This window comes from Crinia signifera, chromosome 2, assembly GCF_055691185.1.
Source record: "Crinia signifera chromosome 2, ASM5569118v1, whole genome shotgun sequence".
NCBI lineage: Eukaryota > Metazoa > Chordata > Amphibia > Anura > Myobatrachidae > Crinia > Crinia signifera.
In genome coordinates this window covers 303,847,641-303,870,921 of record NC_139218.1, presented here as the reverse complement: position 1 = coordinate 303,870,921, position 23,281 = coordinate 303,847,641, and the positions used below count along the sequence as shown (strand labels likewise).

The 23,281-nt window shown below is 40.2% G+C and overlaps 1 protein-coding gene across 3 annotated transcripts in view; it reads right to left on the bottom strand.

The window, feature by feature from the left end:
• The window catches only part of DIAPH3 (diaphanous related formin 3), an 870,768-nt gene that overhangs the window by 394,441 nt on the left and 453,046 nt on the right, over window positions 1–23,281 (bottom strand). The window lies entirely within an intron of this gene.

Below are 23,281 nucleotides of genomic sequence, written 5' to 3'. Positions count from 1 at the left end.
ACATTCACTGCATTAACTGGTCTACAGCCTATAATATGTTTGCAGTTTTCCAGTTTGATAACTATTGTAGGTATAAAGACATAGGTTTTTTAAAAGCAGAAAATACAGATGGAAAGTTAAACACTCAACCATCTGTATAGAAAGCCTGGTCTTGGTCATACAAATGCTACAGTAATAGCATGTAGTACAACCAAGACCAGGCTTACTGTACATTAATGAACTTCAGTACTTAAATAAGGAGTTTTATTTACATTAGTTTAGTCGCCTATTATCTGCACGTAACTCAGATTACGAGTTCTGCTTTGCAAATGGCAACATGACTAGAACTTGGAAAAGGTTAAATTTGAAGGACTTTTGTCTTTTTACAACTTGACTTTGTAACAGTGATTCAATACTGCAATTTCCAAAAATATATTCAATAATACATCAGAAAATCTACTTAAAAATATATGTGCACACAATTTATAGAAATTTTAGAAGGCTATGACACTGTACGCACATCTACATTAATATTTTATTTCTGTACCATGGAATCACACAGTGCTTTATAGGATGTGCTAAAGCTGCAAGTCAAACAAGGTAATGCTACTGGAGCTATAAAGGAAAGTACACCCACAGAATTTATGTGTCAATAGCCACACTATGGCCTAAATGTAATAGAGAGGAGTATAAAAGAAGCATCTTATTCTAAAGGAATAGCCCAGAACTAACACAGCCACTGACTTGGAGAACTTACAGATTTCTTCATTTGAAGGAAGAGATTTTAATTCTTAGAAATGCAAGCAGGGGAAAGCAAAGACGAAAGGGATACATCAGTTATTTCATGTACTCAATTTTCATTTTAGTTCATAATATAACTAATACAATTTATTAGTATTAACTTCTTCCAAATCAAATTAAAGAACTACAGGTGATCTACAGAGGAGAAAGACACATACTCAATTTGCAGTAAGTGAGAGGAGAAAGGGACCTTTAAAGTTATTGAACTATAAAGATACTATTTATAGTCAATTAGTAGCTGGCATATTTCTAAATTAAAACATAACTTTCAGAATGTACTGTATGTAAAGGGGTGTACACATGGTGAAATTCCTTTTCTAGTGAAACCCAAATAGATTGGGATTGAATCGCATGGCGCAGTGTACACATTCAATTTAGACTACGCAGTACAGATCTGTAAATATAGTTTTGCCTGCACAGTCTATTTTTCTATTCAATTTTGATGCCGCAAATCAAGATCAAATCTAAAGCGTTCAATTTCAATAAGATTTCGATTTGATTTTGCTTATATAAGCAAAATTTAATAGAAAAATAGATGAAATCTAACAGTGTGTGCACCCTATAAGATCAAAGACATCTTTTATATTCTTATCCTCAACTGGAAAATACATTCCATGCTCAACTGTATCACTGGTCTAAATCACACTGCTTACTACAACGTAGTGAGTATACGCCCAATGCTGGTAGGGAGTGGGACGGCAGGACTTTGCAATATATGCTGATAGACTCTCAAGCTTATATATCACATCATTCATTATACTATATGCTTGTACTTTACATAATATTCTGTCTATATGTGACACACCATCAATTGCACAGGTTATGTGGCTGTCTAATTTGAAGCCTGCATGTCACATGGTTTTAACCAGTCAGCTGGATTTAAAGGGATACAATGGGAAGCCTATAGAAAAGGGGAAGGAAAAGGACCATGAGATCCCAGAGAATAATCTAGAAGAAGAATGTGAATGGGAGTGGAAAGAGCAGCAGTGTGGTTGGTGTGGTAATCGGCACTGTGGAAAGCAATTGGAGCAGAGTCTTGTCTTGTTCCAGTGTACACCACCACTCTGGTGCCCATAGAATGCTCCTAAAGAGTGTGTAAGGGTCATTTCTCCCTTATATTTTTTCATACCATGTTGAAATGTTCCTATCATAGGTGAATGCAACTCAAGTTACTGTAACAGATGTAGGTAAATTCAACATAAAAATATCAGCAACTGCCCCAATCTATACATGTTTTATTCCCCTTTTAGTTCATTTTGTAAAAAAATAAAAATAAATAATGTGGTTTAATACCCAGTTTTCAGACCTGGATACAATTAAATGTATTTACAAGCTGTGACCTTTTTCTAGTGGCACACTATTGTAATTTTTAAAAAGCAACACCTTTTATCACCTTCTCCATGTTTATTAACATGTTCAAAACATTTTGCATAAATAAATCATATCACAGCAATAGAAATCAGCAGCAATGCTCAATTTTAAATTACAATAACCACGTATCAGAAAATGTTAAACCTGTTCAACCTGATACAAAACTCTCCACCATCTCTAACAACTCTAAGGGGGGTATTCAATGTCCCGTTCTCGCTTTGCTCGACTTGAGCTCGGTGGTCGGGATTCAATGTCCCGGCCGCCGAGCAGCGAAAAAAGGGGTGTGGCCGAAAATAGACGAGCTCCGGCTGGGAGCTCGCCTATTTCCGGCTTTTCTCGGCAGAACGAGCCCGACAGATTGTGATCTCGGGCTTGTTCTGCGGAGAACCCCTGTTCAATGCTGTCGGGGGAAGACAGCATTGAATAGGGCCCGCAGCCATCTCCCGCCGGAGCACGACAAAGATTGAATACCCCTCAGACTTACAACGTTGACAAGCACAATAGCACTACCTTGTGCGATTATTATTTACAGTAAAATGCCCACTAAAACTATTTGTATGTAACCGAATAACCCCCCCCCCACACACACACACACACACAAAAAAAAAACGATAGGCAGAACATGGATGTAAGCATTTTGGTATACACCATAACAGTAAAACCACAGGCAGGTGAAATAATGTTGATTATCTATTAGACAGCAAAGGAGTTATCAATTCTTAACACTGATGTGTTAGAAACAGGAAAATGGGCAAGCATAACCATCTTAGTTACTTTGACAACAACCGTATTGTGAGCACTAGTTCAGAACATCTCCAAAACAGCAGTTCTTGTGGGGTGTTTCCAGTATGCAGTGGTAAGTACCTACCAAAATTGGCTCAAAAAAGCACAACCTGTGAACTGGCTACAGGGTTATGGGTGCACACACCATGCCTTGCAGTTTGGTGTGCCTGGGTCTGCATACCTACAGACAAGTCAAAGTGCACACGACCACCTTTGTCCTCACATCCAATTGTCTCATTAGTGTTTTAATTTTGATGAACACACACAGTAGTTAAAGCTGAATAAAGACGACCTGACTCAGGAGCGTGATCACGGCAGGACGTGAGTGAGGTCACGTGAGCGGGAGTCCCGGCGCGCCAGTTTGTCTCTCCACGAGATCCGCTCTCCCCCGGCATAGCTTAGTGCCTGTTGATCCAGAGCACGATTGTGTGAACCCGGCGTCCTTTGCTCCCCAGCGAGCGGCTGCAAGAGACGTAGGAAGCGAGGCGTCCCAGCTATACACCTGACCAGTAGACGCGAGTCCCGTCCTTACCCAGCAGCGCAGCAGAAGCAGCATCAGGCGGCAGTTTCATCCTCCCGCGACGCTGTGGACGTCCCGGTCTCCGTTGGGACCAGTGAAACTCGTAGCGGAGCGGAGGAAGGAGATTCTTTCCAGCACAGAGGTGGAGGCACTAGAACGAGTGCACTGCTGTTGATATAAAGCCCTGGAGCACCTAAAGTCTGCCTGGAACGCCGGGGACGACGCAGTGGATCTGGGCTGGATGCGGTAACTACTGTACATAACCCATTGGCTCTCAATATTTGCTTCAGGCCGGAGGTAACTGGGTATCTATATATTTCTACCTCGTGGTGTTTTGGCAGGGGACTGTGAGACTTTGATTTGAGTGCCTGGAGGGGCTGTGCTGCGTGAGAGGCAGTGCAAGCTCCCTTATTCAGAGTCCATTACCTGCTGTGGACGGATTTAAGTCCCTAGAGGATACCTGATTTGATTACCCTCTAAATAACTGAGACACAGAGTGGAACTGGGCTATAAGTAGTTACTGCAGCACTTGATTCATTGACTCTCTAAAATTTGCCTCAGGGTGGAGATTTCACGGCACCTGTATATTTATACCTTGTGGCGTTTGGGCAGGGGATTGTGAGATTACAACTTTTTGCTTGGAGGGTTTATACTGCGTGAGAGGCAGTGCAAGCGCCCGCACACAGTGAATACCACCCGTGGTGGACAGACTTAGTCCCTAGTGGACGGCTGACTTGGTTACCCCCTATAAAAAAAAAAAAAAAAAAAAAAATTTAAAAAAAAAAAAACTGAGACGCAGACAGTTAAGCCAAAACTGAAGTATCAGCTTTATTTGCTAGTAAAACTCCTTTGTTATCTGAGCTAGTGGCACAGGAGAGACAGTTACTTATTCGCAAATCCATCTTTATACACAGCCCAAGCACAGAGGGGAAAATGGGGAAAGCCAGTCAGAATACAGCAGCTGCCCGGCTGGAAAAATATGCTCGGACCACAAATAATTCGCAACCTGCTACGCCACAAACAACTCCCTCTAAACTGCCCAGCCAGGTGCAGGCCCCTGAAGTAACCTTGCAACAAGTTCTGGACGCTGTTAATACCTGTGAAGTTCGGCTCTCTGAGCAGATTAATAAAGTCCAGGCAGACATCATGTTAATTAGAGACGATGCGCAGAAAACCAGGGATAGGGTGACGGAACTGGAAAAGCAAGTCTCAGATTCAGATGATATTGTGGCCCCTCTACAGACCCAGGTTAAGGCTATGATGGGCCAAATGGCGGACCTACGTGCTAAAGTCACAGACCTGGAGGGCCGTTCGCGGCGTAATAACATTCGCATTGTGGGGCTGGAGGAAAGAGTAGAGGGCCGGGAGCCTGAAAAATTTTTAGAGAGCTGGCTCAAGAAAGAATTTGGCCAGGAGAATTTTACTGCTCAATTCACAGTTGAAAGGGCTCATCGTATTCCTGCCCGACCCCCTGTCCCAGGGGGACCACCCCGTACCTTTATAGCGAAAATCCTGCATTACAGGGATCGGGATCAAATTCTAAGGCTGACTCGTGCTAAACCAGACTTTAGCTATAATGGAACTAGGGTATCCATTTTCCCCGATCTCCCCCAGGAGGTCCAAAAAGACCGGGCCAAATTCCGGAATGTGAAATCTAGGATGAGAGACTTGGAATTAAAATACTCCATGTTGTACCCTTCTAAACTTCGAGTTCTGGCAGATGGAGAAGTTAAATTCTTTTCATTCCCTTCGGAGGCCGCGCAGTGGCTGGATAAATTCTATCCGGGCCCTAGACAACTGGCACTGGACACTCAAGAATAAATGTTGTAGTGGGTTTACCTACGGCAAAAAAGGCCTTTGGATGAGGGGGAAGTTTAATAGAACCAGAAACTATACTGATTACTGAATGTATATGTCCGTAGAGAAAGGGCGGGGGTTCTGATGTGTTCTTGTTAAAAATGGAGAGTTATATATAGTTATGTTTACAGCCTGTATTTTAGGAGCCGGGCCTCCCGTACTATGTGTGGTCATTAGGTAAAGGCTCCTCAGGGGTGATTGGTTGGGAAGGTTTGGGTATAGGTATGCCTTTGGGGACAGGTTATACAGGGTGGGGGGAGGTCGGGCGGGGGGGATATGTGTTATATGTCATGTGGTTTTTCTTTTTATGTATTGGTGGAGTTGTTGTTTTTTTCTGCTGTGATTTTTGCTTCCCTTCTATGGTGCTCCAAAGCACCCTGTCCTTCCAGTTGTTAATTGAAGCATATGGTTAAAATTGTGACATGGAATGTCCGCGGCCTTAATGATAAGGTAAAGAGGGCTTTGGTTCTCAAGTATTGTAAAACTCTGGAGGCTGATGTGATTTGTCTACAGGAGACGCATTTGTCTAGCGACAAGTGTGGTTCCCTGAAGCGTCCTTGGATAGCTCATATGTTCCACGCACCATTCACATCAGCCTCCCGAGGAGTATCAATCTTGATAAAGAGATCTGTAGTATATGAACATATTTTCGCTCAGATTGACCCAAGGGGTCGTTATGTTTTCATTGATGGTATTTTTGACACCGTTAGACTATCGCTATTGTCAATTTATATCCCTCCCCCGTTTGCCTTTGATATTCTTAGAACTGCACTAGAGTTTATAGCGGTTAGATCCGATAATCCCTTTATATGTGCGGGGGACTTTAACATGGTAATGAACTATGGTCTTGATGTGTGGTGCCCCAGAAAGGGTACTCCTTCTGGTGAAAGTTCTCTCGCCAGATTCACGGTGGAGTTGGGATGGTATGAGGTTTGGCGAGAGAGGTTTCCTAACCAGCGACAATACTCTTGTTATTCCCCTTCTTATAATAATTTTTCTCGAATAGACATGATTTATACATCAAGGGACTTAGCTAATAAAATACGGTACATCGAATACAACTCAAGGGGCATTTCGGACCATTCCCCGCTGGTTATGGTCCTTGATATTGATAAAAACCGGGGTTTTAGTTACTGGAAGCTTCAACCAATATGGTTGACCCAATTTGAAAATATCAACGATTTAAAAACCGACCTAGAGGGCTTTTTTGGAGTCAACATAAACTCGGCTAAGGCGGGTAATGTATGGGATTCATCTAAAGCGTATTTACGTGGCATTCTGATTAAAAAAATAGCATTTGCTAGAAAACAGCTTCAGATTAAAGCCATAACTTTAGAGAGAACAATGTCAGCCTTAGAACAAACTTATACCCTAAATCAAGTAGATTCTGTTAAAACTGAATGGTTATTGGCACAACGGGCCTGGGTCACACATTTACAGGATTTGGCTAAGCTACGGCTATTAAAGGACTCACATAAGAGGTATCTAATGACGGACAGGGCTGGCAAATTGATGGCCTATATGGCAAAAACTGATGATCCCTCCAGGATAATTTCGAAAATCTGTTCTCCTGCAGGAGAAACGCTTAATGAAACCTCTAAAATCACGGAGGTGTTTGTCAACTATTATAAGGAGATATATCTCTCTAAATTAACTTCCAACTATAATAATAGCCTAGATTATCTGAAGGCCATCGATTTGCCTACCCTGTCGGATCAAGATAGGGAGTCTTTGGAAACACCATTCACTTTGGGTGAGGTGGAGGGGGCAATAAGAAGTATGGCGTCTGGTAAGGCCCCGGGAATTGATGGCTTACCGGTAGAAATATATAAGCTTTTCTGTGATACTTTGTCCGGTAGGCTTCTATATTTCTTCCAAGAAATGGAAAAAGAAGGCCAATTATCACGATCAATGACCGAGGCGGTCATTACTGTGATTCTTAAGAAAGGCAAGGACCCCTTAAGGCCAGAGTCATATAGACCTATATCGCTCCTTACAGTTGATGCCAAGGTATATGCTACTATACTCGCCAACAGAATAGGAGAGGTGTTGGATAAGATAGTTCACGTTGACCAAACGGGATTTAGAAGGGGGAAATCTACGTCTATAAATGTTAGACGAGTTTTCTCTTATATACAGGCAAGAAAAATGACAGGATCAGAGACTGCCTTGGCCTCTTTTGATACAAACAAGGCCTTTGATTCCCTGGAGTGGCCATATCTAAGGTCCACCCTGGAGGTGTTTGGCTTCGGGTCATGTTTTATCAAAAGGATCCTAATGATTTATTATAATCCCTGTGCACGAATCACCATTAATGGATTCGTATCAGACCCATTCTTTATATACCGCGGGACGAGGCAGGGTTGTCCGCTCTCCCCCTCTTTGTTCTCTTTGGCCATAGAGCCACTCGCATGCAAGCTGAGAAAAACACTAGGAGGGGGGGACCTAGATGGGGGGGCGGACGGTCTTGTCTCACTCTATGCGGATGATTTGCTTGTAGGGATGGCAAACTACAAGCATTATCTTCCTTTGGTGATGCAAGTTCTTCAAGAATTCGGTCTATATTCAGGACTAACTATAAATAATAGTAAATCCCACTTATTAGTGGATAATATACATAATGATACACGGGTAGACCCAGACATAGCAATCAACATACCAAGGGTAGAAAAATTTGAATATCTCGGAGTTGTAATTTCCAAGGATATAAGTGATTACGTCAAATATAATATAGATCCAGTTATCATCTTAATTAGATCTAAATGTAAGAACTGGCTCAAATTACCTCTGACAGTGATCGGTAGGGTAAATCTTATTAAAATGATGATCCTACCAAAACTTCTCTACTTAATGCAACACTCTCCTGTATACATCCCCGAAGCAATATTTAAGAAAATAAACGGAATAATAACTTCATTTATATGGAGAAATAAAAGACCGAGAGTTAAATTTTCTACACTTATGAGACCACGTGATCTTGGTGGGCTTTCCCTCCCCAATTTTAAATTGTACTATTTTTCAACACAATTGGTTCACCTTCGAGAGTGGGTCGTAGATCCCTGTAAAACTGTGGAATTATCAAATTTAATAAATAAGACCATTCCGGGTCATTCTCCACTACAAGCGTTGCTGACGAATAAATGTCGTAAGAAATACCCTCTGATCCTTACCCAAGCAATAAAAATTTGGATTTGGATTTCTAGGATAATAGGCTATAAGGATACTGACCCTGAGACGAGTCTCTCTTCCCTGGAGTCTTTTGGGAACATCAGAAGGCATCAGGGAATGGCGGCTTGGTCTCAGTTTGGTATAAGAAATGTAGGCCATGTGACTACGCCAAGTGGGGTAAAAACTTTTGCCCAACTGCAAGTAGATTTTCAGATCCCAAACAATATGTTTTTTCGTTTCTTGCAACTTAGAAGTGCAATGGAAGAACATCTACACACATCCTCTAGTACTATAAAAGACCACCCAGTCAAAATACTACTACGGAACTTGGGACCTTCTAAAGGCGTATCTAAATGTTATAAGTATATTTCATCTATATTGCCGCCCTCCGGCCTGCACGATCTTATGACAAAATGGTCCAGGGAAATCCCTTAGCTCACTTTGGATGATTGGGATCGGGCACTTGCCATACCCAAGCTAGCTACTACGTCCCTTAGGACACAGCAGATCCAATTTAATATTCTGCACCGTACCTACATAACTCCGACAAAAATTAAAAAATTTGTAAGGGAAAAAAGTGACTCCTGCCCTAAATGTAGGGCTATGGGTTGCGACTACTGGCACTTATTATGGCAGTGCACAACTCTACAAAAATTTTGGAAGGAAGTTGCGGAAGTATTGATAAAGGTAGGCATCCCTGGTGGGGAAATATGTCCTAAGGCGCTATTATTGGGGGTATGGTCCAGGTCCGGGGTGACATCTGACTTAAGGCAGCTGGGCATTAATCTCGGGGCGATTGCTAAGACATGCATTGCCAGACGTTGGATGGCAGAAAAAGCACCGGATATTAATGACTGGGTTAGTTTGGTTAACCAGACGTTTGAGTGTGAGAGAGCTGCGTATCTATCCAGAAACAATATTGGCAGATTTCACGTAATATGGGATAAATGGTATTTCTCCCCATACTCTAAAAGATGTGTGGACACAGATTAATAGATTAATTGAAGATTTTTTCACTTGGATTTTTGTATTTAGGTTTAATATTTAATAATAAAAAAAAAAAAAAAAAAAAAAACATATTTCTAAACACTACTCTAAATATAGATTATTCTCACGAATGCTTCTTAGCTCATAACTGTTTACACAAGAGATAGTTTAAAGATACACTAGGCGGTAGAGTTTTCCGTAACACAAGGATAATTAAAGATAAATCCAATATTAAAGGATTAGGTATGGAAGAAGATAACCAGTTTGACCCAGCAGTCTGGATACCAAATAGAAAAGGGAAACTAAACTGAGGGACCCGGGTAGGTGGTATAGGGTGGGAGAAGACTGGAAGGATTTAAGTAGAAGTTGTAAGAGACCGATTCAAAGGGTAGGATGTTTAAAGGTTCCATGGGTGGGGATGCGGATGGTCCCGGTAGGGAGGGACAGCAATTCACCAAATACTGTATGTATGTCATGTAAGATTTTTTTTTTCTTGTCTGTATTTATGTTATTTGTTTGTCTGTAAAATGTATTTTTGATATGTATTTTTCCAAACTGTGATTTTAAAATCAAATAAAGAAATAATAAAAAAAAAAAAAAGCTGAATAAAGACTTCCGTTCATCAAGCTCCACCTTAGGTTATACAGTAGGAGCAAGTTTCATCTTTGCTCCTTTGGCCATGGCTAGCCATGGCTATTCTATGGTTCTCAGCTGCAATACGTATTGTATTGCAGCTGAGAACAATAGAATAGCCATGGCTAGCCGTGTCTAACCATGACCAAAGGAGCAAAGATGAAACTTGCTCCTACTGTAGGGTACAGTCTACCAATTATATCCCTATATACAAAATGTGTATTTAATTTCGGTCAATATCTGATTATTGGTTGTACCCCTGAAAGTTGTTAACTAATAGATGTTTGTCCAACCTTATTTGAAATGTATTTGTCTGCCATCACCACCTCTCCATGAACAAAGTTCCATAATTGAACTGCCCTGACCATAAAAAGATTTTACATCTAAGGGTTCTAATCTTCTCTCCCTTAGTCTACACATGCCCACATGTCCTTGACTAATTCCCCAAAGCAAAAAGGGTGCCTGACAGTCCTTTATATTGGCCCCTGATATATTTGTACATGATTAGCATGTCTCCTCTTAAACGCCTCTTTTCCAGCGTAAACAATCGCAATTTGTCTAATCTATTTTAGTAACTTAAATTTTCCATCTCTTATTAGCTTGGCTGCTCGTCTCTTGACTTATTCCAGTTCCATTATGTCCTTTTTGTACTGTGGAGCCCAGAATTTCACTGCAAATCCCAGATGTGGTCTAATCATTGCCTTGTAAAGAGGCATAATTACATTTGTGTCCCTAGCCTCCCTTCCCTTTCTAATACAGGCGAGTATCCTCTTGGCCCTATTTGCTGCTACATGACACGGAACACTATACCCTAGTTTGATGTCAATTTGGATGCATAGATCCTTTTCCAATTCTGAACTACCCAATGCCACGCCGCTTAAATTATAACTTGCACACTGGCTGTGTCTCCGAAGATGCTTAATTTGCATGTATCAACATTGAATCTCATTTTCCAATTTTCAACCCACTCATTTAGTTTATTTAGATAGTTCTGAAGCGTGGAGACATACTTGTCGGTTCTAATCACCTTGCTCAGTTTTGAATCAACAACAAAGATGGAAACTTTGCTGAGTAATCCCACCCCATATCGTTAAGGAAAGTGTTAAATAAAAGTGGCCCTAGCTCCGAACCCTGTGGTACTCCACTTAGTACTGGTATCCATCCTGAAACTGCAGTTTACAACCACGCTCTGTTCTCTATCCTGTAGCCATTTTGTTACCAAACTACAAGATTTTAACCCTAATCTCAATTCCGGCATTTTACTAATCAGTCTCTTACAGTATGTGACACAGTATCAATAGCCTTAGCAAAATCAACAGAGATCCCAACTGGTAGATCTTGGCACTCTAGGATTAATAGTGTAGACAAATGGTGTCATGAAGGCACAAGGCACAGTATTCTGAAAACAGAATCCAATACAGTAGCCAGGAATGAAGCTTGGTCAGCAATGTTTCTCAAAAAAAAAAAAAAAAAATGAATTGCCTGAGAAGAGTTTTTTTTATCCTTTTTGTCTAGCACTGATTGGTAGACTAAGTCAGATGCTAGCTGTACAGCCAGTGATTGGAGAAATAAAGCTCAATGGCCACACAACTCAAATTACTACTATTGAGATTGCTATTGAAGCAATAGCAGTTAGCTGCCTAAAGTAGCACCCAGCACTGGAGATGGCAGGAACTCTTTCACAAGGAAAACAATGGCAGCTGAAAAAGCAATTTCACAGGAGCACTACATGCAGCCTGCAACAAGATTTCGCAGCACACAGGTAAATGGCCACAATGCATGCCGATTCCTGATATAGTATTCAGCTATGTACACCACATTAGTGCTTTATTATGTTGACACTGGGGAGGCTAGGCTAGATAAAGTGTGCTCTATCTGGGTTATTCCAGAGATATTTGCTATAGTCATAAAGGAGGTCTATAATTTTATTATTTCCCAATGCAAGGGCAAAAACCATGGGAACACAGAAATACTGTGTCACAAAGTAAAACCAGACCCACATACATTCTCATTACCTGGTTCTGCTCATGGAACCTGTCTGATATGGAGACAAGAGCCTCCTCCCTAGAAATTTTAGACCGAAGATTAAAAATCTGGCATTACAACTCCACAAAAATAATTTCCCCACCTCCAAACTCATGGTAATCCTAAAGATTGGGTCACATTTGACTGAGATATCAGAATGGATTAACAGATATTCCTAAATGTTTGAAATGTATCATATGACTTCCTGTACAACTGTCTAAGAAACTTCTATCCAATTAAAACATTGTGGACACATGTAAAAAATGTGCCAAAATATAGTAATCCTGAGGGGGCTGTTAAGCATTGTAATCGCAGTTGCAAAAATGATTCAAGGTTATAATTTATCTGCTGTACAAAATTGTATTACCAATAGTAGCCCACTCACTGACATTTTTCAAATAAAAAACTTTTTTATATTTAAAATGGACTGATTTAAAGCATCCATGCTTTAGAGATATGCTACAACTAACATTGGCCTTCAGAAAGGAAACGTACACCTTGATAACGAGAGTTTGTTAAGTTCTGGGTGTTACTGATATAGCAACCCCAAGCTATGCCACACATTCAGTATTACTTCATATTAAGCCACTCTTTATATACAGTACGACCTGAATATAAACTGAGTAGTGGGTCCTGGGAGGAAATAAAGACATTTTATACAAGATGATGCCAAATAATGGAATTTAATTAAATAGTGATCTATGCAATACACTTATCCAATCACAATACATTATATGTATTCACCCATTAATATTTAAGTTCAAGAAAGGCAAGATGGGAAACACAGTAAATAAAAAAAAAAAAAACGTACTTGTTTAGTTTTACCGCAGCTGATATATCAGATGCGATATCGGCCGATATATCGATTTCATTATATCAATTTTTTACCTGTTCATAACCCCACTAACCTCTACACTTAAACCAAGCTAACTAGGCATGGGATTGGCTCTTATCTGTTTGGACTTGGGCAGGGGAGGCTGCCATTGTACATGTGTTTAGTGCCCCTCCACCGCTGACAGCATGCCCACTCATCGCTGACATGCCCCCATCAGGTTTCCTTATGTTTCAAGGGATCGAACTGGGAAAACAGGGCAGTGGAATCGGGGACCATAGAGGGGATCCATTAAAATCCCGGGTGTGTGACCCGGTATTTTCGTGGAAAAAACTGTCTAAATCACTGCATGTGCCAGCCTATTGAGTCTAATTAGATAGCCCCGGACAAGGCCGATACCCACGATCAATGATCGAGGGTAATTGAATACCACCCTAAGTCAGGTCACCATTGTCAGCATTTGTTTCACCACCCAGCAAAACTGTAAACAGAATAATTCAAACATCTAGCAAAACTACATCAATCGAATGCTTTTTTTTATTGCCTTTTATCACATAGTTGTCTTTCTGAAGAAAAAAAAAATCTATGTAATGGAAGGGAAAAAATAGCTGCATGTGTTTAACCTTTAAACTAAAACAAGGCTTTGCTTTCCTGTCATTTGACTTTATAGCCTGACAGGCATATTGATAATTGGTTGCGACAACAATTGGGAGTCATATTATATCCAGAGATCAGAGGGCATGTCAAATGGTAATCTGACTCATGATCAACACAGCAGCACCTTTTAAAACAGATTAGTATAGTGCAGGCTTTTATTCCAACAGTAAACTCCTGCATAATGCAGTGTTCATCTCTAAATGTTTAGCTTTTATAAAGAGCAGATGTGAAACAATCAGACTTCATCTTGGTTTAAAATGTAAGATACACGAGGCTCTGTCACATTAAATAAACTAACGGGAAGCAGAGATTTGCTATTCAATATCATCCAATTCAAAAGCTACCTAGAGACTCCGACATGTAAACATACTGTGAGCTGCAATCCATCTTGGTAAAACTGCCTATCAGCTGTTGCATTACTGAGCTTCCTTGAAAGAAATTAAATGTCATGGTTAAATGGGACACCAATATGTGAATACTAAATGTCAGACTGAATACTCCAGCATATTTCAAAAGGTGAATAAATACACATTATGCACAGTATATTGAATAAACAGGAAAGTCTTAAGCATCCTTTTATGATGTGGATGCAAAAGGTTTAACACAGAAGATGTCCATTTTGCATAACATTTATTCATGTTATACTTTAATAGGTAAATAATATTAAGTTTAAAAGTGCCATTAATAAACATACATGTAGCATTAAGTATGTAAATCAAACTGCATACTGTATGTCATGGATGGTTATCTGACAAGCCTGACAACTTTTGCCAATTATTTTATTTCTAAGAATATATGTTCTTTGCTTGCTGCCTAGGTTCACTCAAATCATATCCTATACAATTTTGCCCTCTGGAAGGTGTTTTAGGACATTAAGACTGGGACAAATAGGTTGAGAAATAGGCCCTTATCCAGATTTGATCGCAGTACACAGCAGAATTTAATGTTAAATCAGCTCTAGGAAAGAGACTATGGCCCTTATTCAGATCTGATCGCAGTACACTCTGTTCTCATAATGGGCAAATCCATGTGTACTGCAGGTGGGGCAGATGTAACATGTGCAAAGAGAGTTAGATTTGGGTGGGGTGTGTTGAGACAGAAATCTAACTTGCAATGTAAAAATAATGCAGCCAGTATTTGTCCTGCACAGAAACAAAATAACTCACACAAATCTAACTCTCTCTATATAAATGTTACATCTGCGCCACCTGCAGTGCACATGGTTTTGCCCATTTTGAGAACAAATGTGTACTGCGATCAGATCTGAATAAGGGCCATAGTCTCTTTCCTAGAGCTGATTTAGCATTAAATTCTGCTTCTTGTTAATTGAGTTCTTTATATATTAGTTTGTTTTTATTATCTTGCAATCTGTGAATTCGTTTTTTATATTGCTGTAATTAGGATGGATGGAAAACTTTGTTGCCCTGTTGTACATGGGAATAACAATGAAGTTTAATCTAATCTATAACTGCATTGTCACACAGATAGCTTCAGTGCTAAACTTTCTGTGGGACCACGGGCCTTATTCTAGTTCACTCTTTCTGACAAATTCCTTCTTAGATGAACAAAACCATATGCACTGCTGGGGGGCAGATGCAACATGTGCAGAGAGAGTTAGATTTGGGTGAGTTATTTTGTTTCTGTGCAGGGTAAATACTGGCTGCTTTATGTTTACACTGCAATATAGATCTCACTTTGAAGTAAAACCCCACCCAAATCTAATTCTCTCTGCACAAGTAACATCTGCCCCACCTGCAGTGCACATGGTTTTGTCCATCTAAGAAGGATTTTGTCAGAAAGACTGAACCAAAATAACCCCCTAAGTAACCAAACCAATGATTGTTATGTGGAAACTGCACTTATCACATAATTTTAAGTATTGGGATAATTTATCAAATACTTAATGTATCATCGATATCTCCTGTCAAAGGGCAATTAAAGCTGCATTTGACATTATTCTCAATAGTGACTGTATTCTGGCTCCTATTTATCCAGTTGCAAAAGGAATAGCTTAGCCGCATTGTGTACTGTCATTTCCAAGTGGCAGCCATTGGCTGTATTATACTGAATGTGTGGCCTTATTGCTGCTCATTTATGCTAAAAGAACAATCGGAGTGAGCGACGCTGGCATTTTTAGCAGATATTTTGAGGATCTCTCACAGCAGCACTAAAAGGGTTAAAAAAGCTTAAAAATCTATATTCAAAAAAAGACAATACAATTAAACGGTAATTCAAAATCATCCCTGCTGTCCCTCTTCTATACAGACAGTGCGTTTCTATGAACCTGAATCCACCTTGGTCACATGACTTCCCATTAGCCCAGCTTGTGGGCTACACATTCAGATTTATACAGACACGGCTCTTAATTGCTTAATCATCTACCTTGCAAATATGTAAGACCTTAATGCCTTTGATTATTATACTAAGCAATGATTGTATGTAATATGGCAAAAGTAATCACACGTACTTTCAGGCTCACTTAAGGATTTTACATAGCAAACACAAAAAGCAAGCCAGCAAGCTTTGATTGGACAGACAAATACATTTCTATAAATATTTTAAGAACAGATAATAATTGAGAGAATTATTTAAGAAATTTACAAAATCCGTTATTTTAAATCAACACAGTACTGCATCAAACTGTGGCAGACTATCAGCATGAGAACAGGAGAAGGTGAAATTGAAGTATGTAAATGGAGAATTTGCTCAAATCAGCGTAAAGCAGCCCATACACGTCCCGATGCGGGCGTGCGTTGTGGGCTGCAATAGCAGGGATCACATTGCATTGCATTTGCATGCGCTGTGCATGCAATGCGATGCAATTTGATGACACCTAAGTACAAAAAGTATGTGCAAGCACATACTTTTTGTACTGTGCGATGAGGTGCGCGGGAGCGCGCACCTCAAAGCACACATCGGTTCAGCACGCTTAGCAGCGTGTGTGGGCAGCTTTAGCTTTGTGTTCATACTAATCTATTGAGACTGCGATCACATCAATTATGTTTTAAATACTGAGAGTAATGCTCTCATAACATGACACACTTTGCCAATATATCTATGTGTAAATTCAGTAAACCAAGCAATTAGGGTTAGCTCCAAACTTGTTGTTTTAAAATAGATTAAGGACATCCTTTGTAGCACACATCTTAATGATAATAAATTTGAAATGATCACTAAAAATGTAGTCTTTGGTCTGGGTTCTGCATTAGAGAGTCCGTTATGGCTTCTGTTCAAGAATACAAGTGGCAAACCAGAAGATGTGTAGTGATCACTCAAAACTAAACTCTTTGTTCTGTGAGCAGTGTAACAATGCTGTCCAAAGATCTGAGCAGCATTTAGTTTCTCCATTGTTTTCTGTTGTTGTATTCAAACGGAACAAGCCTTCACCTCAGCTGACTGCGATTAAATATAATGACAGTAAAGTATATAAATCAACATTCCTAACACCAACCCTCCCCCCCCCCAATGCGGTCAGTTGGTCTACAACATGATAGTCAACAGTCATTAGGTCGACACCATTAGGTCGACATGGGAAAAGGTTGACATGGTTCTAGGTCGAAAGGTCATTAGTTCAACAAGTCGTTAGTTCGACAGGTCATTAGTTCGACAGTCAAAAGGTCGACATGGGGTTTTTCACAGTTTTTTAAACCGACATGTGCCGACAGGCGGTGTTTCATGCCCTACCATACACTGGGGCGTGGTGGGAGAATAAATTAGTGTGTCCGACGAATAGCAAGCGCAGCGAGCGATGAGAGGGGATATGGTGCACTTTAAACTGTGTCCATGTCGACTGTGTTAACATTCAGGAAAAAAAACCCTGTGAAAAACCCTGTGTCGACCTAATGACCTGTCGATCTATAACCATGTCGACATTTTCCCATGTCGACCCAATGACTGTCGACCATCATGCTATAGACCAAATGATCCCAAACCCCCCCCCCCACACACACACACACAAAATATGCGCAACATGAGTTGTTCTCGGGTCTGCCTTAAACCTATTTGCAAACTCCTAATTAAAAACATTATTTGGTAATTGCATAAACAGCTGTCAATGCCTAATTTTTCCCAGCATATAATTTCCATAATTATAAATTATAACCATGCCCATAACATTAATAATAGTCAGGGATAAATAATCTTTTATCCCATATATGTCATGCTTGGTCTCTAAATGAGCGAAATTACTCTAGCTGTCAGATGACAGTTATTAGAATTCTATATGATATTGCACTCACATGTTATTACAAATTATAAGTTCACAATAGATTAAGGTACAGTATCAGAGGGGCGTGTCTATAGGCTAAGGGAGACCAGGTGAATGAATGGCCTCTGGAAAGACAAAAGGATCCACTTAAGCCAGTCACAAGATACTGTAAACAAAGGGGTGTGCCAGTGATGAATGAGCCCAGCAAAGTGAGTTTTCTTGGGAAGTAAATGAAACAGCTATAGGGACTTGCTATTGGGACGTTGATCAGACCAGATGGAATGCAGCACTCCTGGACAAGATGGCCACATGGCTTTGAGTAATGTATAAACTTGTAGGACCGATATATTGTGTACTAGGACCCCGGTTATGGAATATGGATTATGTTAGAGAGTTTAAGAGTAGTTAACTTCCATTCTTAGTTTGTCTTCAGATATTAACATGTGCATAGGCCCAGAGTATGTTTACATATGGTTTGGACAAAGAAAGCTTCTGTCTGTAGTTGAGGGTGACCTGTGTGAATGATGTTTAGCTAGCCTGTAGTTATGAATTGTGAGCAAGGATATGCTTAAATTGGTAGAGATAGCAGTGTACGTTTACATGTGGACGGCCTATCGGCTGTGTGCCTTGTGCTCAGCCGCGTGCTATCATCATGGATTGTATTGTGGTTCACAATAGCTACATATAGCAGCAGTCGGTAGATTATATAGATTGGTATTTGTAAGGATAAGCTGTAGTGATTATACTGATTTGAGCATGGTGGATGCTATTACTATGTAAGCAGAATGAGGCCTGGATTCAATTGTAGACATGTGCTGCAGGCTCCGGCCTGCAGTGAGTCCTTTGTGCCGGTAAACGGCTAACATTTGGTGTTTGGACTAGCCACTGTGTGTCCATGTGTGGGTGTAAAACTGAAAGCTTTTAAAGTATATTGTCTGGCTAGATTATCTAGATAATCGGATGTAACTGTAAGATAACATGTGCTGTGAGGGTAGTCCACTATTGTCTGGATTCTTGGTATTTGAATGCATGTGTAAGGCTATGCGTGAACATTGTATGGACTCTGTGTATTAAAGAGTGTGAATGCTTTGTGTGATATCATGTGAGAATATCTAGATAAACAAGCAAATAAAACCAACTTATATGTAACAAATGTGGATAGCATGATGCAGGGATAGTGTGTTTGATGAATGTGCAAGTATAGTCAGGATTGTGAGTATCGCATGATGCAAGTTAGAGGTTAATTTGGAGTAAATGTTGTGAATAGAAATTATGAACGTACAGTCAGTTTATGTGTGATTGCCAGGCAGAAGTTAATAGTCTTTTGCTAAGGTTTCCTTTGTGTGCTATGTAGTGGAATCTAAGATGGCGGAATGCCATGTGGCAGACTAACATGTGTTCTAGCTAAGATGGCCGCTGCCTCACATACACGCCCCTTTCTCCCCCTTACAGCATTATATTCACATTTATATATATATATATACATTCATATATATTTATCACTGAGGGTAGCTTTATTTAAGGATGCTGGAGCAATAATCGTTATTATGTATAATACCTGTATTGTTATATTTTGTAATCCATGATACAGTTTCATCAGTTTACATTCATAAATAATATTCATTGATTATAAAGCTGGACATTCAATTATTGGTTGCGTGCGACATGAATAAATTAGATAGACTTTGCATATATAAATAAATGTACTTCCATACAGCATGCTAATTTGCATTGAATGAAAACCTCATGATAATACAAGGATAAAAACAAAAGTATTTTGAATCAGGAATGTAGTATATTTCCTGTTGTGTTGTCGTATGTGTGTGTGTACGAATTAGAATTATTATGCATATATATATATATATATATATGTATATATATGTATATATGTATATATATATATATATATGTATATATATATATATATATGTGTATATATATATATATATATGTATATATATATATATATATATATATATATATATATATATATATATATATATATATATATATATATATATATATAACCTTTTTTGCCTCAATAGTCCGGTATAAAATATGTTGGAATTTAGGCCTTGTTGACTACTTATTTATGAAGCTTCGGACACCCATAGTTTGCAGCAACCCAAATATATCTGGTATTGCATTACTCCAGCAACACATTTTAAAACCCTGCAGCTAATGAGAGATATCGAGAGCAGGAGGGGAAAATCCAAACAGCAGTACTGAGTATAGACTAAAAAAGAGAGAAAGACATCTAAGAGGATTAGCAGTGAATAATGGAAAATAAGCATGTGAATGAAAGTTTTAATGGCACATGGTAAAAAAAAAAATCCTAATAAATGTTACAGAGGTGGAAGAGTCTATGATTGGAAAAGGAAATGGACTTGTGGGAGTAAAAAAAAAAAAGAGAAGACATACAGTAGTCTAGGAACACCCCCAAAGTGCATTGTGGGACAGGTACAGAGAGAAGTAGTGTTCAGGGAAAGGGGACCATGCTGGGTGGAAAGCATGTGACTTCCCTTTTAAAGAAGTCACAAGCTATGTGCTCTTGGAATTTGTTTTTAAATGCATGTGAAAAAGCTACTGGGGGTCGGGTGATGTCATCGGCGCGCCTGCAAACTCACACAATGCACCCCTGGGACCGCTGAAGAAGATCCTGAAGGCTGCCGAAAGACGCCTTGGGACCATCGGGGGACCAGGTAAGTATGTTAAAAAAAATCCAAAAAACGTTAAAATCCTTTATCCGAATGCTATTGGTCCCGAGCATTTCGGATAAGAGATACTCAACTGTATCTAGGATAAGGCTGTTTCATTTACTCACAAATGTTTTTTACAAGCTTGTCTCTTGTCCTATTTATTAGTTAGATGATTGCTAAACTAAAATATATGCATGAGATAGGGGAATAGTCAATTTGTGTCGATATTTCTGACAGTCGATAATACCGGCACACATATATTCAATGCGGCTGTTTCTGAATGCATTCAAACAAGTCAGATTTGACTTTCTAAAAAAGTATAATCTGCATGTTCAAAAACATCCGATGGATTGTCCAATCCGCTGCCAATTTCAACCAAATACACATGAATTTTGACAATCCATGTGTATTGCAACTGTTGGAATACTTCCAAGAATAAGAACAGTAAATACCAATGGTCGAATTTATGTCAGATTGTCTGTAATACCGACTGAAACGTTAATATTGAATATCCCCAAAATATTAAACCACCCCCATAGTCTGCTTAATGGCCATTTTCATTCCACAAGCCACTCATTAAAAAAAAAAATCAAAATAGCCACCTCCTTACAACTACTAATTTAAGATGTTTTTATTGCTTTTTAAATAAATACATTTTCAACAGACTTGCCAATACTGATCATTTTGAAGGGTACTCTTTACCTAGAACGGCGCCCGCGATTAGAATCGCGGGCGTCGGGGGTAAAAAATCGCGGTCATCGCGGGCATCGCGGGTAAATCGCGGGTACATAAAAATCGTGTACCCGCGATCACCGCGATTTTCCCATAGGGAACAATGTTAAAAAGCCTGATTGACCGCGATTTTACTTTAAAATGCCTCAATGCCCGCGATTTTCACATAGGAATCAATGTTAAATGGGCTACAGAGCCCAAATAGTCAAAATTAACCCTTAAATGTCACCCCAATTTTTGTACGCCACCCCACGATCCACGCCAACCCGAAGCGTGGCGAGCGCAGCGAGCCCGCGAGGGGCGGCGGTACGCGTCCTCCGACCTTTTCATGCCCTACTATCCACGTCGGCGTGGAGTTGAGAATAGAATAGTGTGGCGAGCGCAGCGAGCCACCGAGCCCGAAGCGTGGCGAGCGCAGCGAGCCCCGCGAGGGGACGCGGATACCTTCACAGTTATACGCGTCCCCTCGCGGGCTTCACAGGTATCCGTGGCGAAAAGCGGACACCTGTGAAGCCCACGAGGGGACGCGTTTACCTGTGAAGGTATCCACGTCCCCTCGCGGGGCTCGCTGCGCTCGCCACGCTTCGGGCTCGGTGGCTCGCTGCGCTCGCCACACTTTCTATTCTCAACTTCACGCCGACGTGGATAGTAGGGCATGAAAAGGTCGGAGGACGCGTACCGCCGCCCCTCGCGGGCTCGCTGCGCTCGCCACGCTTCGGGTTCGCGTGGATCGTGGGGTGGCGTACAAAAATTGGGGGGACATTTAAGGGTTAATTCTGCCTATTTGGGCTCTGTAGCCCATTTAACATTGATTCCTATGTGAAAATCGCGGGCATTGAGGCATTGAATGCAAAATCGCGCTCAATCTGGCTTTTTAACATTGTTCCCTATGGGAAAATCGCGGTGATCGCGGGCATCGCGTCGCGGCCGTTTATGTACTGCCCGCGATGTCGCGATCACCGCGATGGGCGCCGTTCTAGGTAAAGAGTACCTTTTGAAGTCAGAATTGGCAGATTTCCAACATGCCAGATTTCGTCTATTGTCCAACGGGGACGCAAACATGAAAACACGCAGGTTTTCATGAAAGATTTGAATTGCTGGATTGAAGTGCTCTGCGTTTGTCTTAACTTGATTGAAAAAAAGCTAGAAAAAATCCCTGCATATAATTTTTCCAGTTTTTGTATCCATTTTCATATTCTTTACTTTTTTTCCTTAATGATCTTCTCATAAAAGTTTGCCTTTTTTCACTGCTTTATGATGATTCAGTAACTTGCCATATCTTCAATGAGGAATCCAACTAGATTACATTAATATTTTTTAAATACTTAGAGCCACTTTTTAAAAAAGTCTGTATTACCTGGATTTCATATTGGAGTTAAATGATCTTCAACAAGGCAACCTGACCATTTGTCCAACACTATTAAAATTACTTTTGAGTTTATTAAAGCTTTAAAAATGGAAATTGCTCTCATCTATCAAATGTAAGTGACTGAAAAGTCACTTATATATGCGTGCACGCTAAACATCATTCGATGGTCGGTGACCATCGAATGATGTGGGCGGACACCCCAGCAAAGCGAATGGATGTTTGTGCGTTCGCCGGGCGGGGTTTGGTGGACTCGCAAGGCTGCAAATTCGCAGCCTTGCGAATCAACCTGAATAAACCCGAATGTAACCAAAGGTTTTTCACGTAATTGTGGTCATGATAGTTAATAGCAATATTACACTATTGTTGTTTTACTTTTCTTTTTGGGCTCATTTTCCCACATGAGAGTAAAGGATCATCACCGATAGCGCTATGGAAATTATCCAATATCTTTTGTGGTATTGTAATACTTTGTGTGGAGTGGTTCTTCACTAATTGGATGGATTCCACTTAGCTGCTTATTAGCGCACGGTATATTAGTCTGAATTCTATCCTGCATTCTGACTTTCCAAGTCCGCCCGAAGCGTGCTTAGGGGGACACGGTACACATCCTTCCGACCTGTTCATACCCCCGCTATCCAAGCAAGCACAGAGTTGATTTCAT